Below are 17,621 nucleotides of genomic sequence, written 5' to 3' on the forward strand. Positions count from 1 at the left end.
AGAAGAAGCAAAGAATTTGTTTTATGAGCCAACTATGAAATTACTTAAAATTAATTTTAAAAATAAAAATGATTCTAACCCTTACTATTGGGCGATGCAAAATTGAAAAGTTTCGTTACTCAATAGAGGACAAATATTTTGCTAAATATATTTCTATTAATGAAAACTTTTCCTAAATTAGAATGGTTTTATTTTTCATTTTTTTTATATATCAAAAATAATTCTATGGTCAAATACGGCTCCTGTTTAAATAAACGACAAAAAATCAAATAATTTCATAATAATTAATATTTTTATAGCTATTGATATATTTTTATTGATGTGTTGATTTTGTAAATTCGTAAACTGGAAGGAAACCTATGTATTCCGAATTTTAAAGCTTCTTTAGAAAAGTCAAGGTCTAATAAATGATAAAAGGCAATATAGAATATATTATTCTTTATTTCATTCTGGACAAGATTTATTAAGAGATTGTTGTTTACCATCACTTATAAGCAATACTTCATAATTTTCTCTATTTTTTCTTTTTCTTTTCTTTCTTATATATATATATATATATATATATATATATATATATATATATATATATATATATATATATATATATATATATATATATATATATATATATATATATATATATATATATTCTTTCCTTCGAGTATAAATAGTTTTGCTTGATGTCCCCATCGCCCTTATTCATAAATTCCTCCTCATGTTATATATGATAAAATTTTTTTCTTTATTAAAAATCAGTTTTCTGTGCTTAGTTTATTTCACTTAATAGCAAAAAAATTAAGAATTTTAAAATAATTATTTTACTATCGCCGTTACAAAAGTCATATTACGAAAAAGTAAAATGTTTTTATTTTCTTGTTTGTGGCATTGCAATATTTTTTCTTCTTCTAATTTTCACTTTGGAAGTAGCGTTAAAGATGATCTGAGGATTAAACGTTGTGATTTGAGTTTCTATTTTAAGTTTTAAACCAAATGATCAATTTGAAAATCGTATTTTTTTTGCCTTAAGGTATTTTTTATTAAAATTTTTATAATTAAAATATCCTTTCCGTTTCAAAGTGAGAGAAGAAAAACAAAATCTTTTGCCTCATACTTACTGTCCGTTACGAAGATTAAGATTCTTTCTAAATATAAGTGAACGTAATGAGACAGCTGCCCATAAAAATAAAATTATGCATATTTTGTTCATTATCTTAGAATTGAGCCACATTCCTAGTAGCTAACAGCAAGTCGATTCGAAGTGATAAAGATCAAGCGAAACCCTCGCATAAAAAGTAATATCCCGTTTTCGGAGGGCGCACTTTTAACTCGTTCTTCCTTCCCATTCAAGAAAATCGTGCAGTGACCAGGTAAAAGAATACCTTCGAACGAGAGGAAATGAAAAACAAGAAAAAGAGGAAATAAAGAACTTCGAAATCAGCGGAGAGTCCTGGATTAAATCTTCAAGATCCGCGCCCCAAACTTCTCTATCGGATTAAAGAGTTCCCTCACAATCTCGTTTTCGACGTCCAAGTGCAAAAAAAAGTGGAAAAAAAAAGGAACTGAAAAATTTTCTGCGGTCGTATTTCTAACAGCAGAAGAGGGATGAAGAAGGGGCCGTCGTCGCTAGATGGCGCTAGTCGACGACCCGACCTTATAAAGTATTCCACTTCTTGGCCGGGAACCGGCATACTCTGCCAATCGCTTCGCCTTTTGTCATTTGGATTTCGGAACGCGCCGTTGAGACAGCGTGGCTTTGTAGAGTTGTGCCTCCGCCAGCCTCGGTTGGCCAGCAGCAGAGTCCTCTTGCACGTCGCTCGCCCTCCCCGTGAACTTGACATTGCTTTTGTTATGATTCGTGACGGAATTGTGTGAAAAAAAAAGCAGATAACTTTCTTCTGTGTATTCTTCGTTGTTTTCTGCTACTTTTATTTTTGTTTCGTAGTTTGTTTATTTTGCCGTCCCGGCGCGAAGTGTCGAAACTTTTCACCTTTCGCCCCAAAACGGACTACAAATTCTATTTTGAACTGATGTGACGGTTCTTCGTTTCGGCAGATGGGTAAGTGGAAATTTTTGACCCCCTCTCAGCATTTCGGAAGAAATTTGTAACTTTTTATTAATTATATCGGTTTGGAAACGTTTTCTGGAATTTCATTTATTTATAGAATCTATTGTTCCCTGAGTTAGTGAATAAATGCTGTAAAATATTTCAAAGCGATAAATGTTTGTAAATCTTTTCTTAATCCAGTTGTACGAGATAATTTTTGTCTAAAAATATACTGTCTTTTCTTTTTGGACTTTCCCAATTTTTTTCCTTGCTCAATTTATTTTACTATCGTTCCACTGTAAATAGCAATAATAGTTAAAAATTCTTTTTCTATGAAATAACGTTTTATAAAACACTGATTCCTGCATTAAGAATGTATTACATATTATTATGTTGTTGTTTTTTTCTGAGTTTCCGCATCGAAAAAGTATAAATGAAGAGATCTTCTGCTTTTGAAATTATTTTAAAAAAAATGTTCTCATAAATAAGTGAAATTGAGGAATTCATTGTTTGAGGCATTTTATTTATTTTTATGTATTTTTTAGTTGATAGAGATAGTTTTTTTTTTTTTTTTGGTTCGTTGAACAAAGGCATTCTGCCATAATTGAAGATAAAATCAACATAATTCATTTTAATCCGTGAACAATAAAAAAAAATTCTTCTAGAAGGTTGAAATTACTGTTAGTGTAAAAATATTTAATAAAAAACACATCTAAAATATTAATTTATACAAATAAATACAGTTCCCACGGTATCTGAGTCTGACCGCTTCATTAAAAGATAAAACATACCAAAAATCTCTGTGATAGGATCATTACATTCGTTAAATGCATTTCAATTTCCCCTTTGTAAAAAATCTATTTCCACAGAATCGTGTACCTTATTTAGTAGGAAAAATTGATGTAAAGTTAATTGCCTTTTGTTTGTTTAATTTTCTGAAGAAAAAAAAACTAGTTTAAAATAATGAAAACGTTTTTATAAATGACCTATTGTATTCAAACTAGAAAATTTGACCGTTAGAAGTAGATTTTTTTTCAGCTTATCAATATTAGTCTTCAGGGAATTTCTATAATTCTCTCTTTTCGAATGTTTTGGCTAAAATACCCAATATTAATGAGGAAATGACTTATATATTATTATTTTGTTATTTGTTTTTGACACGCCCATTTTTATCACATATCCTGAGCTATTATTCAACAATGGGAGCGCTTTGAATGCAAATTGCTAAAATTCTTGTTGCTGCATATCTGAAAAAGTATTCATCACTATACATTCTTTAAGTTCATTAAACGTGCTTCGCTCAAAGCAATAGGATGAACATTTTCAATTTAAATTAAAAACAACGTAGTATGGATTCTGTTGTTATTATATAAAATGTAAGAATCAGCATTTTTGTTCCATTTCTTTTTTTGAGCAAGCATTTTATAATAAAAAAGGATAGATAATTTTAATTTCAAATCCATGGAAGGAAAAACTTGTATGCAATCATTTAAAAAATGATTTAGATTATTACGCTGTGAAAGATGCAATTATTGATTCTTAAAGATTATTTTTTAATGCGGCAGAAGTAAGTCTTTTTGTGTTGCGATTTAAAAATTAAATTGAAATACAAATCTTTTATTTTTACTTTCGAACAGTTATATACGAGACAAAGTTTAGCTGTTATTCAAATCTATATTTTTACCATCCGAAAAATGACTTAGCAATTATCTATATATTTGTAAAAAATCCATTTCGATTTTTTTCTGATATAAAACATTAAAAAATAATACGAATAAAAAAATTGCCTATACATTTTTTCCTTAAATTTAAACCACGATTTGCTGTGTAAAAAATAACTCTATATACTAAAAGGTGTATAATTCATTTCGTGAAAACTTAAATCAAACCTTTACAACGGGGCAGTTTATTAATGTTTTTATTAAATTAAAAAAAAATATGCATATTTTTATAAAATCCATTTCGATATTTTTTTTTGATATAAAACACCAAAAAATAATGGGAATAAAAAATTGCCAGTAAATTTTTCCTTACATTTAAACCGAGATTTGTTGTGCAGAAAATAATTTCCGATATCAAATGGTGTACAATTCATCGTGTCGAAACTTAAATCGAACGTTTACAACGGAAAAGTTCATTAGTGTTTTAATTAAATTATATATATATATATATATAATATATATTTATAAAATCTAGTTCGATATTTTCCTGATATAAAACACCAAAAAGTAATACGAATAAAGAAAATACTTATAAATGTTTCCTTAAATTTAAACAGAGATTTGTTGTGCATGAAAATAACTTCGGATAGCAAATGGTGTGCAATTCACCTTCTTGTCAAAACTGAAATCGAACCTTTAAAAAAGAACATTTCATTAGTGTTTTTATTAAATTTCAAAAATTATATAAATTCATATATCCATTTTCACATTTTCCTGATATAAAACTTTTACATTTTTCCCTACATTTAAACCGAGATTAACTGTGAATAAAAGAAATCTTGATATCAAATGGTGTGCAATTCACCTTTTCGTTAAAACTTAAATCGAACCTTTACAGCGGAATAGTTCATTAGTGTTTTTATTAAACGAGTAATAAAAAAAAAGAGGGGGGGGGGCAATTTAACTTGATGAGAAGTAGCGCAGTCATATTTTTGATTTTCTTCTTTCAGTTTTATGGTGCTTTTTTTTTTCGCTTCATTTGTTGCAAATATTATCCAGAGTAAATTTCGTTATTGTTGTCTCAAAAATAAAAAGCAAACACAGGAAATGAGAAAATTGAAACAAAGAAAAATATTTCATTAGTAAATATAATGGATCGCTAGCGTGTAGAGTAAATATGCATCGCTTTTATTACTAAAAAATAGAAAACAACTAATTTTTTTCATTTGCTTTGAGAGTTGCTCTCATTAAGCTAAACTAAATTAAAATACGACATTTTCTTCCAAATTATGGTTGTAATTATAATCTGCTGTTGAGATTTACGATTTCTACAATAAAAGCCAAACATTACATGATATAAAAGAAAAGATCAGTTTAATTAAAAATCACATTCTACTTTGTTTAATTTTTATGAATTACTTATCTGATTTAAATTTCCGTATGTTTGTATGATTCTGAAACGTACATTTTTAGTTTTTTTTATTTATTTATTTTAAATGCTGTTATGAAAAAAATGAAGTAAATTCAATTAAATCGAATCATTCAGAACTGAAAAATATTTTTATTTCCACCTCTTTTATTTTAAGTTCGAAGATAATTTTTGGAAATAATAATAATAATATTTTTATAATACCAACCGACAACTGGATAAACCCTAAGGGCTTTGCTCCCGCTTTTCATTATCAGATATATTTATTTGTCAGTGCAGGCAAGTGAGACAATATTCAAAAGTGTTTTTTACTATTCTGTCAGGAATAACATTCTTTTATTATTATCTTTATGGCTCAAATATTTAAATTAGTTTTCTTATTTATCGACACTGAAAATAAATTACTCACATTTATAGAAATGCTTTAAATTCTTTGGAAAACGGTGCATTTCTTTATTGAATCTGTTTAAAAGTAATGTCATAAATATTCCATTTCAAACATCGAATTTCAAAAAAGTTCTAAGAATAAATTTAGGAAATTCTCCTGATTTAAATAGCAAGAATTGTTTTGAAAATGATACCTGCATGAGCCTTCCAATCCTTGCCAATTCGTCTAAAAATTAGACTCATCCATCAATTTAACTTGAATAGTTCTCAAGAATAATACTGTAGTATTTCCTTCGAAATTCAAAAAAGGTAATTTTATTAATCAGTGCATCTGCTGTTTAAACCGCATAACACATCACATGCGGGTACCTCAAAGTTCTGCTGATGCAGTAAAATTGTTGCCTTCGGAGCTGTTTCGGGATTGTGCTAAAATGTCCTCAGGAGAAATAAACATCCTTGTCTTCGAACTGTAATAAACCAGCCCATCAAGTTTGAAACTAGAATTACCAATCATTACCTGCAGAATAACATTCGTCTCCCAGAATATTGCTTCAGAGACAATAATTATCGTATTCTCCCTTTTCCTATTGACAATGATACTATGCTGTTTGCTCTGAATATTCTGCGAAGTTTCTAACCTCGCATTTGTTTAAAAAGGCTTTTCAAGTGTTTCTCCAGTGGCTTGTGATTGGCTGCTTAACTTTTCGTGTGTCTAAACTGGTAATAATAGAGACATTTATTTATAAAATTATGCATTTTCATCTGTTCGAGTAATTGTGATACATTTAAGTAATAGATACGTTCGGATTGGGCTTTTATTTGAAATGTCATATTTAAATGAATCAGTATTGATGTATGGGTTTATTATAGAGAGCTTTGAATGACTGATTTGAATATGATTTATTACATTGCATATTTATATGTAATAACCTGAATCTACGATATTTAAACTATGCTATGCTTTTCATGTTGTGAAATGAAAAGGTAGTAATCAAACATTGCCTCTTACAAATTGATGGTCGATTGTCAATCATGATTAGAAGCTAAAATTTATATTTCATATGCATGAATTAATACTTATCTCGAGTTTCTGAATTAATAAAAACTAAAACATTTTGTATTTTATCTTAATGTTAATTCTCGTACAAATTTATTCTTCCACATTTTTAGTAAACGTGATAATGCTTTGAGTAATTTTTTTTTATATATTTTTGAAAATATTCTCACTTTTTTTATACATAAATAATTATTTTTATGAAAAAAAGAAATGGCAATTCAGCATTGTTATTCCTGCTTAATCACTTTCTTGTTTCATTATTGCCAACTGCATAAAAAAGACCAGAAGTTCGGGAATCAACAATTCCTTATAGATAAACTAAGAAAATTCTATTTTTCGACTAGTATCTAAGAATTTTAATTATAAAGGCCCATATGAATTTTAAATAATAATACAAGCAACGTCTCTAAAGCAGCATTACTACCGTTGCATTATTTCTTAAAATATTATCGCTTCTCTGAATGCATAGTTCCGCATTATGTCGATACTAACACGCTTAGGCACTGTCAGAACGAGGAGAGAGAAAAAAATTGTTATGTGTCAGAATTGTCTGAAGTTTATTAAGCTTTTTGCCCTATTAAAGGAGGATGATATGATGGATACGGTTTTTCCGAATCCATCCGATTTTTACAGCTTTTTATCAGAATGCCAAGTTGATTGTATATAATTTTGAACATGCCGGAGGAGGACTGCGGTATGCCCTTAAGAGTAGTTCGTTGTCTTTTCTTTTTGTGCAATGGTATTTGCTATCTTTGTCTTTTATTTATTCTGTTTTCCCTCAATTAGCCAAAGGCTTTCACATCCCACAAGAGGTTCATTTCACGCCGTATTGTTGGGGGAAAAAAGAGCAATTCGGAGATTGGATGGGCAACAAAAACCTCGATTCACTTGCCAATAAAAATCACACTTTGGTCTTGGAAAGATGAACCTCCCACGTTCAGACAAATACTGCATGACGTTGAGAACCTGAATTCGTTAAGTACTTTCACACTGGATTCTTCTCTTTTTTTGCAAAGTCCCGAAAAAAGCGATGTCTTGTGAGCTAGTATTGTCCTCATACAAAAGGGACCTGTTAAAGAAGATTTACTGCGAGCAACGCAGAGTACGAGGGTGGGTTGCCATCCAAGTGAAGCGTCGGTCACAGTCGCCGAGTGTGGTCTTTTTTATTTAGCGCTGGCAAGAACAAACTTTCCGAAACGAGCCCCAGGGCAGCACTACAGGGGATTAACGAAATGGAAATGCAGAATCGTTTGGCCAGGTGAAGTTCAGTCCTCCCTTCAGAATGCGTCAGTCCACCCTCAGAATGATGGAAAAAAAGTAGTAGTACTTACTTTTTTCCAGACAATACAGGAATTTTCTTGTGTTTCGTTTTCTTTCGGCAGACGCGGGCACAAAGTGCGCATTTTATGTTTGTGGCCATTCAAGATCTTGTTTCTTTTGCCGAATGTTATACATGTATTCATAGTTATTTCCATTTAAGGATAAATAGATTAATCTTCTGAATATATCTCTTGAAAGCTAGTTCTTTTATGTTGTAAACTTCATAAAACAGCATTCTTTCGAAATTTTTCAATGTTGATACACTTAGTGCTCTTTTTATGTATTTTTTTTCTCTTCCTAATGGATTTATGTATGAAAAGATTGTGCAATTTTTCGTTGTTGTAACATTCTCATTAAGCTCACTAAAATAGTCCGCAGCTTGATAATGGCTTACAACATACATTGATGTAATTTATATTTTTAGGATTTGACACGAAAAATATTTTAACTTTATATCTGATTCTACTTTAAAAGTTTTTTCTTTTTTTAAGTTTTAAACATGTTTTTCGTTTCACGTTTATGAAATTATTTTATTTCGGAAGCATCATGTGTCTTGTTATAATCAAATAACGAGCCTTTTCAAAGTTTAAATTATGTTTCTCACTTTACGTGTATGAAATTATTCCGTTTCGGAAGCATCATGTGTCTTGTTATAATCAAATAATGTACAAAAAAATCTTATATATAAAATATCTTAAAAGGTCGTCTTATATATATATATATTTAATATATTGTAGTTGTGTGAAAGGTATTTTTCTTTACTTCCAGTGGAAGAAATATAGTTGAGAGTCAGATTATTATGCGTAAAAGAATATAAATCGTCCACATTTCTGGTATTTTAATATGTTTTTCCAAAAATATCTTTTCAAATATTATTTTCCGTTTATCGTTAACTAATGGACCGTTAAATATTTATTTTCCACTTATTACGATTAAACGACTAAATCCTTGAATGAAATTATAACTACAAGATATAAAAATAGCGCCGAAATTTGTAAAATTCCATGCATTAGAAATTCATGCGCGAATTTCAATTACCAGAATACTTTGTATAAGCAGTGATGTATTGAGTTCTTATTAAATATATCTGGATTTTTTAAATCTTGCTACATGTTTCAAGTCCATAAATAAAATGGCACATTCTCTCTTTTAAAAAATAAGTTTCATTTTAAAAAGTGCACGTGAGCCGAGCGAATAAGGTGCCATTCAATGTCGGTGTACTCGATATTTCTCTATAAATTCATAGCCCCAGAGGAGCTTTTCACTCTTAGTTTAAAGAGTCATTTGGTAGTCTCAGATTCATAAGTAGTCTTATCTTCTCCCCTCTTCTGCTGCACATTGAAGGAAAACCGGCCTTTAGGCAGCGCTTTGAATTGTTTTCAAAATGACGACATCATTGTCGGTTGATTGTATATTTTATTCATGATTTAGTTTGCAGATTCTCGAAGTATAGCCTCATTAATATTTTAATTACTTTACATTTTCTTCCTTCTCATCTTCTTTGTGAATTGTCCTAAAATAACATTAGATGAGTGCCTATGACTGTGCGCTTAATTGCCGTATACAATATATCCTTTGTATTACAAACAGATGCTTGCTTGCTTGTTGGTTGGTTTTTGACGCAAGACCCCTATTTGACGGTATTTTGCAATACTAGCAAATAGGCAGATAATTAAACACATTTTAGTTTTAGGCTGAAAATTTGCGAATGATGTTGGAGGATTACAGAGTTTCAATATCCTCCTAAAGCATAGTACAACGTTGAAATCGCGTCTCAGTTATTTCATAATATTTTGTAGTCTATATTGTTAAAGATTAGTTTAAATGAATTATATTTTACTATTTAACAATGAATAATATTCTTGTTGCATTTAAATATAGCAATTATCCTCTTTAGAATAGTATGCCTATTTCTAAACGTCCAATCTAAATAATGATTAAAAATCGCCCGTCTTTGGAAAATGTCCATTCTGATCAAATAAAGAATTTTTAGTGAGTTTTTTTTAAAAATATAATTTCATTTGAAATCATTAAATTTGAAATTCAAATTTCAGTTAGTATTACTGTACTTTCTGTTTCGACAGAATTCTTAATGGTTTATTTTTCTGAAAAAAACCTTTAACAGAAAGAAAAAGCATTAAATTTTTTTTAATTAAAATGATTTTAAATCTGTTTATCATACAATGTGATATTTACCTTAATCTTGAACCTTAATCTATTGCCAAGCTCATTTCCACATTTAATGTTTTCTTCATTGTTTAAGACAGAAATTAGATTTTTTTCTTTTTTAAAGTTCTTTAAAGGATTGAAAATGGGTACGAATTCCTTTGTGTATTGGCCGTTTTTCATAAAATATTCCTCTTCTATTTGAAATTTTATATCAGTTTTCTTTTCCTTTTTACGGATTTCTACAACCGATAGTTTGGTATTCTTAAAAGAGAGCCTCCTTATAAAGAGAAACATGTCGGATTTGTGCTGACCTTACCCTGCTGAAAAATGATCTAAATAAATATACAACAACAGAAAACATTTGTCTTCGTGATGTTGGTACATCATTTTTATCAATTAATGCAATTTATTTTCATCTTTTTTGTTAAAAAAAATGTTTATTACTCAAAATTTATGAATGTTAAAAAATTATTAATCATTTCACTTCCACAATAAATACTATAACGATAGATGAGTAGGATGATTAGCATTATCGATTTTGAAATTTTCTATCGTCGTTAAATTTATCCATACATATTTCAATTGGCACACTTTGAATTATTAAATTTTGGATCTTGACAATATATAATAGTGCAATGATTTTTTTTTGTGTGTGTGTGTACAGAATAAGAAAAAAAAAAAAAAAAAAAAAAAAAAATCGAATTCTTACATTTTATTTAAAAATTTTAGTGCAATTTTTGATGCTGTTTTCACTCTAAATGATAAAAGAAAGGAAATTTTTTCCTGGTTGTGATTGTTTTTGCAAGATAGTTGGGCACATACATTACATTAATGAGGATTTTAAATCTTGATTTCATATAAGTAATAAAATAGAGTAATATAACATTTAGCGCATAAAATTTTTTTTTACATGCTTACATTAAGTGGATGCTTTCATGTAAATATATTTTTGCTGTAAAAAATGCGTTTTTTGTAAGTCGGCGGTAAAAAAAATGTATTTTCTTCTTTTCTATCCCACCTCCAGATTTTCTTATATGGGAAAAATATAAGTAAATAAAAAAGAAAATGGAGTTCTTTGCAATGTAATAATAAATTTAGAGTGCTTTAACGGAATCAATTGTTGCAAGAACTATTTTTGAATGGGCGCTTCAATAATCGAGTTCCATTTGATTCCAAACCACGAATGGAATATATGACGTGCCCCATAACAAGATAAGAACCACTTAACGCAGAGTTGCAAAAAACTATATGAAAAATCCCAACTAAAACCGAGTGGTTTTGCTGTGATCGGCCCGTATCTTAATGGGCTGTTGGAGTATGTAGCAAGCATTTTGATTCGGTGGATATCGAGAAAACCAGTGGCGCCAGTGGAGATAGTGTCAACAAAGAACTATCGCTCTGCAACGCAGCTACATTATTTTTTCTTTGAGAAGTGGTAGTTAATCTTAATGTCGACTGTGCTAAGAGCTTTTTTTCCTAAGTGACTACTTAAAATGTACTAAAAGTCACGCAGAATGTTTTGTTTACGATGGACTGAGTTGGAAAATCGTCCTTTCTTTACCTTTTTTTTTAACACTTTAGGTTCGTTGAGCGTGAGCACAGTTTCTACTCAGCTAAATGTATTTAGCTTAATGACCTTTCAGTCATTAGTGTGAGTAAAGTTTGCAATAAAATTTCGGCCAATAGTCGATTCTTGTTTAATCATCAATTTTGAAAGTCACTGGAGAGAGAAAAATTACTTAAAAAATATTTTTAAACGCTCTTCGCTAAGACTCGTCAGTTCAAGGCATGTAAATGGTCTTAACCCTTCATTATTCATTCAAAGAAGAAATCACGATTCAAGTGTCTTATATGATATGGTTTTCAATCCTTACATACGAGGTCGGTTTACCATAGTAGGCCCTAGGTAATCGCCACAAAAATGAGGCATATCTTCTTCAAAGGAAACTGTCATTTGCTTTTCTGATTCCCGACCCTTTAATAAATATTTATTTGCAATATATTATGTAGCTGTAAATACGGATGTGTAATTAAGCTATGTTAACAAATTAAAAATGCTTAAAATGCAAATTAATGAATGTATATGGAATTTGCCAGTTGAATATTTATTTTTTTGTGTGTAATTTAAATTTTTTATTAAGTCATTAACTGCAAGAAACTTTGTATCGAATTTGTTTATGCTTTCGGCTATGGATGTAAATATAAAAGTATATTTTGATATGGGTCTCTCACTTTTTTTTTTTTTTTCCCACCAGAGAAGCATTTACCATCGACTCTACTTCTATTGCACCGTATATAAATGTTATTTTATTTTGTTGCTAAAATATTTAGTCACTTTTTTGAAAAATTACTTGAAATTTCAAAAAAAAAAAAAAAAAAAAAAAAAGTTATTTTACACAGAAAAAAAAAAGTAGAGATTTTTCAAAATTGGCGAGTAAAAATTATCATGATCTCGATTTTGTAGTTACGAATTTTAGTATGGTACGTAATTTATATGTTTTTTTTCTTTCTTTTTTTTTTTTTTTTTACTTACGTATATAATATAATCATGTAGACAGCGGCAAAGCGAACTTCTTGAGGTTAAAATCTCTTTATCTAACGGACTGATTTCATGCCAACAAGAGAAGCGCGAATTAAAAAATTCAATTGATTGATTGCCAAATTTTTCAAAATTGGCGAGTAAAAATTATCATGATCTCGATTTTGGGGTTACGAATTTTAGTATAGTACGAAATTTATATATATATATATATTTTACTTACGTATATAATATAATCATGTAGACAGCGGCGAAGCGAACTTCTTGAGGTTAAAATTTCTTTATCTAACGGACTGATTTCATGCCAACAAGAGAAGAGCGAATTAAAAAATTTAATTGATTATAACTTTAAAGTCTTAAAATCCATATTAAAATATTCAGCGTTTATAATTTAAATTGACAATGATATTTAACAATTCTTACTCATAGCCCAATTTTTTTATTGCATTTTGTTGAATGAAACATCATAATGGCTAAATGTATAATCATGCAGATTGGAAACAGACATTTTAATTAGAGCAATAAAACGTGTATGTATTGAAACCGTTAATTAAAAAAATATATATAACATTGCAGATTAAAGTGCTCATTATTTTAATATTAGTAGATTTAAAGAAAAGAAGATCTTCACATTAAATAACGATTCTATGAGAATTTTTATTATAAATTTGCAACCCATATATATATATATGTGTGTGTGTGTGTTTGTGTGTATTCACTACTCTACAAAATTTGTTCTCAGTGAGTTCACTTTCTTTTAATCCATTAATAAATTTCTCTGCATAAAAATAAATTCTTTTTTATCATACGGAATGAATTTTATTCGTAGTATGAATCAATGTGTTATCTAAATAAAATGTTCGTTTGATCTATTTCATATTGACTAAAATTACACTCTGCTGTTTTAGTGTCGATTTCAATTTGATTTCATTCGGAAATTTCAGAGTTATATTTCGCTTCGATATATTTACTCACTGAAAGAAAGCTTCTACAGTAAATAGTTTATAAATCTTTTCATTTCTACGACGTAATTTGATTAGTAAAATTGTGATTGTCTAAATATAACATTCATTTCATATTGATCGAGATTACACTAATTGTTGCAGTGATTTCATTCGAAAATTTCAGTGTTGCATTCTTTAGTGTTGTTTCAAAGAAGTTCCCCCAGCAAACAGTTCGTAAATCTTTTCATATGTTTCTGTGCAACGCGATTTACTGAAAATAGATCGTAAATCTTTTCATCTCTTCCATGTAAATTGATTAGTAAAATTGCGATTGTCTAAATAAAAAATATAACATTCAGTTCATATCGATTGAGATTGCACTCATTGTTATAGTGATTTCATTCGAAAATTTCAAAGTTGCCTTCTACGTCAAAATATTTAAAAGAAGAATGTCCCAAAGAAGTTCTCTCAGAAAGCAGTTCGTAAATCTTTTCATCTGCTTCTATGTAACGCGATTCTGCAACGTTCTCTTTGAAATAAGTAAATCGTTTGCTTGGTTATCAAAAGAATTCGAGAAGCGAGCAGATGGCGGTTCCCATTTAATTTTTAAATTTATTTGGATTCTTTCGCGACGTAGTATCCGCGGCGCTTCGAAATTAAGACGAAAGGAGGAGGGCAGTGAATTACAAGAATTGCTTAAGCGCAAATGCAAACAGATTGAGAATCTTATTTCAAGTGGGGAGAAAATAAACGCATTTTAAATGATTTCCTTTATCGGAAGGTTGGATCTTCCACCAATAAGCTTCAAAGCCTTTTTCAATTGGACGTATTAAAAGTAAATAACAATCTAATCTGCTTAAAACAGCCGGATCGTTTCTTTTCGTTTCTGATTTTTCTTTTGCTTCGTAGGATGCAAAACTGATAAAACAGCCCCTCTTGTATATTTCGGAGTGTTTTGTTTCATATTCGGATGATTGTTTTATAAACAATCACAGATAAATGCTTATTTAAACTTTAATGTAGTGCTTTGTTATTGTTATTCTTCTCCATTGGAGAATAATTATACTCAGCAATTTTTCGCAGCCCCTTGCGTTGTTCTCGAAATACATATTTATTTGGATAAGAGATCTTCAAGCGAGAAAGGTGGATCTTTCTGAATGTGTATATTTTCGACCTCAGCTATTATATTTTCTTAAGTGATATATTTATTTAAGTTCCGTTTTTTGTTATAATTTATCAGATGAAGTAATAAGCATTACTAGGAAACCGACGGGCGTCATTCGGATAAGTAGCCAATTTCTATTTGTTTTATATTTCAACTCTGGTGCGAAGATATGCATTTTAGGTTTATACGTTTATTTAGTTGATGGAATCGTTGAACAACAGACATTTAAAATAGACAATGATTAGATTGTTTGAAAGTAACAATTTTTTTGTTGTGCCTTTGTTTGATATTCGAGTTTTTATAAATAGCAATTATATTCAGATTTTTCATTCAGCTGTTACTTTATTAATTTTTGTTATTTATTTCATTGTTTCCTATTTTTTAAAAAAAATTTTCAATTAAAATGCAATTAGGAATGAAGGCAACTTATAATTCTAAACACATGAACACGTCCTGGTACAGTTAATTCCTGATAAATTCGCTAGGTTTTTTTTTTTTTTTTTTTTTTTTTTATTGATAAAGGAGAATTATTCAGTTGCCAAATAAGCAACTGCTGCAACAATAAATGTTTATGTAGAATATAAAAAAATGACCTTGAACAAAATGAAGAATTATTCATACCCACCAATAGCTACAGTATTCTCGTAGTTCCTACAGAAATTAGATAAAACTATGAAGTTATGGATATATAGTGAAAAACTACGGAAAATTAAAAAATAATAATAATAAATTAATGTTGAAAATGCCCCTTTTGCTGATAGGGAACGAATTTTTACCCATGGTTAAAAAAATAAACACATGGAATCTTGTTTAGGCAATGAATGCAAAAACACTGGTGTCACTTTTCTTTACAAAAATACATATGAGAATTTGCTATGATATTAAACTGACTTAAAGAAGCAAAAATAGTTGCTATTTAATGAAAAATAATTCTAAATGTCCAACAAATGGTGCTAATTTATTTGATCAATAAAATTATGTTTTTTTAACCATTTCAGTTACGTAATAAATATCTATTAAATAATTTTAAATAATATTTAAAAATATTTGTTTTAATTAATTAAAATTCTTTGGAAATATCTATTCTTCAATAATTTCTCGGTACTCTATTATACGTAATATGCCAGTAAGGAGTGCTATGATGACTGTGTAACCAATGCTGGAGGGCATGGCCATTGTATTGATTAATTAAATTACTGAGATTCCATATAGATTTATATATGATTGTATTAATAAAATCGATTTACGCTTGTATTTATTAATATGGGTTTTTATATCTTACATGTATTAGGCCACTAGTTCTTTACGTAGACTTTAACGTATATTATTTAAGCTAAGTACGCATTGGGGGAGGATACTCTCTATATATTAAGCACAATGAAGAATTAAGTTTGTAACATTTTTATTCATAATTTGTTGTCGATCCTTCCCCCCTTTTGATGAAGATCGTCGGTGCGACTGTTACTGGCAATTGAGATCTACATCGGTCATCTCCTTTTGCCAGCACAGGCATTTTGCGTGCTTTTGATGGATGGTTTTGAGAAGGGAGAAGTCGTAAATCTGATGCATTGCTCCCTTTTCCAAAGTAGGCGTAATAATGCTCACTGACAGCTGTTAAGATGGGTGGGACGTTTGCACCGTTCGAGCGTTCGATATTCCCCCTTCGAAAATTTACTTTCAAAACACTGTCTGTAAAAGACAAATCATTTTTTGAATGGTCAGATTTCGGCTTAACAATAAAAGGGTCGGAGGAAAGCACCAACGAAAAAAAAAAAAAAAAAAAGCGTATAAAAAAATAAAAAAAGATGAATTATTTAGAATTGGAAAATGGGGGGAGGGGAGTTTGCTCCTATTTCCTTTTTTTTTTTTTAATTTTTTTTTAAAGACAGCTAGAAGTGTTCTTGGGCTACTAAGATAGATGAAAAAAACAGATAAACAAGAATCGTCTTTTCTTTTGAATTTCTCTTCTTCTTCTATAACGTGACGATCTGTAACATTTGTATTTTATTCCGTCGTATATCGAGACAATCAAATATATATTTGGGAATAATTCCTCTTCTTTTTGGTTATTTTAGTCCAAATTTTGATATTAAGATCAAATACCATATTTCTGTTTTGCTTCGTTGTGTGTTGAAGTGAATCAAATATATATTTCGGAATAATTCCTCTTCTCCTTCATCGATTTAGTCCCAATTTCGATGTTGAGACCATGTGCCATATTTATATTTTACTTCATTGTGTGCTGATGAGAATCAAGTAAATATTTCGGAATAATTCCTTTACTTGATCTAAGCAGTCTAAATTTTGATAAAATATATTATCTTTATGTTAAGACCATATACCGTAATTGTGTTTTACTTCCTTGTGTGTTGAGGCTAATCAAGTATATATTTCGGAATAATTCCTCTTCTCCTTGATTGATTTTGCCCAAATTTTGATAATATATGATTTTGATGTTAAGACTTTGTATTTTACTTCATTGTGTGCTGAGGGGAATCAAATACATATTTCGGATTAATTCTTCTTCTCATCGATTGATATGATTCAAATTTTGATGTTAAGACCATATATCATATTTGTACTTTAACCCGTAGTATATTGAGGGGAATCAAGTATATATTTCAATATTTGTGTTTTACTCCGTTGTATATTGAGGAGAATCAAGTATATATTAAGGAATAATTCTTCTCCTTGATTCATTTGATTCAAATTTTGATAAGATGTATGATTTTGATGTCAAGACCATATACCATATTTCTGTTTTATTTCTTTGTATGTTGAGGAGAATCGAGCATATATTTCGGAATAATTCCTCTTCTCCTTGATCGATTTAGTCCAAATCTTGATGTTAAGACCATATACCATATTTGTGTTTTACTCTGTCGTATATTCAAAAGAATTGAGCA

General features: G+C 29.4%; 1 protein-coding gene across 3 annotated transcripts in view; it reads left to right on the forward strand.

Annotated features, from left to right (window-relative positions):
* The first annotated feature begins 1,702 nt into the window (after positions 1–1,702).
* LOC129987846 (toll-like receptor Tollo) overlaps positions 1,703–17,621 on the forward strand; it is a 307,447-nt gene continuing 291,528 nt past the window's right edge. For all 3 annotated transcript variants that reach the window (XR_008785606.1, XR_008785608.1, XM_056095959.1), the window contains exon 1: positions 1,703–2,056. The gene's annotated coding sequence lies outside the window, so the exon portion shown is untranslated. The remainder of the gene's footprint in view (positions 2,057–17,621) is intronic.

The sequence above is a fragment of the Argiope bruennichi genome, chromosome 1, assembly GCF_947563725.1.
Source record: "Argiope bruennichi chromosome 1, qqArgBrue1.1, whole genome shotgun sequence".
NCBI classification, from domain to species: domain Eukaryota; kingdom Metazoa; phylum Arthropoda; class Arachnida; order Araneae; family Araneidae; genus Argiope; species Argiope bruennichi.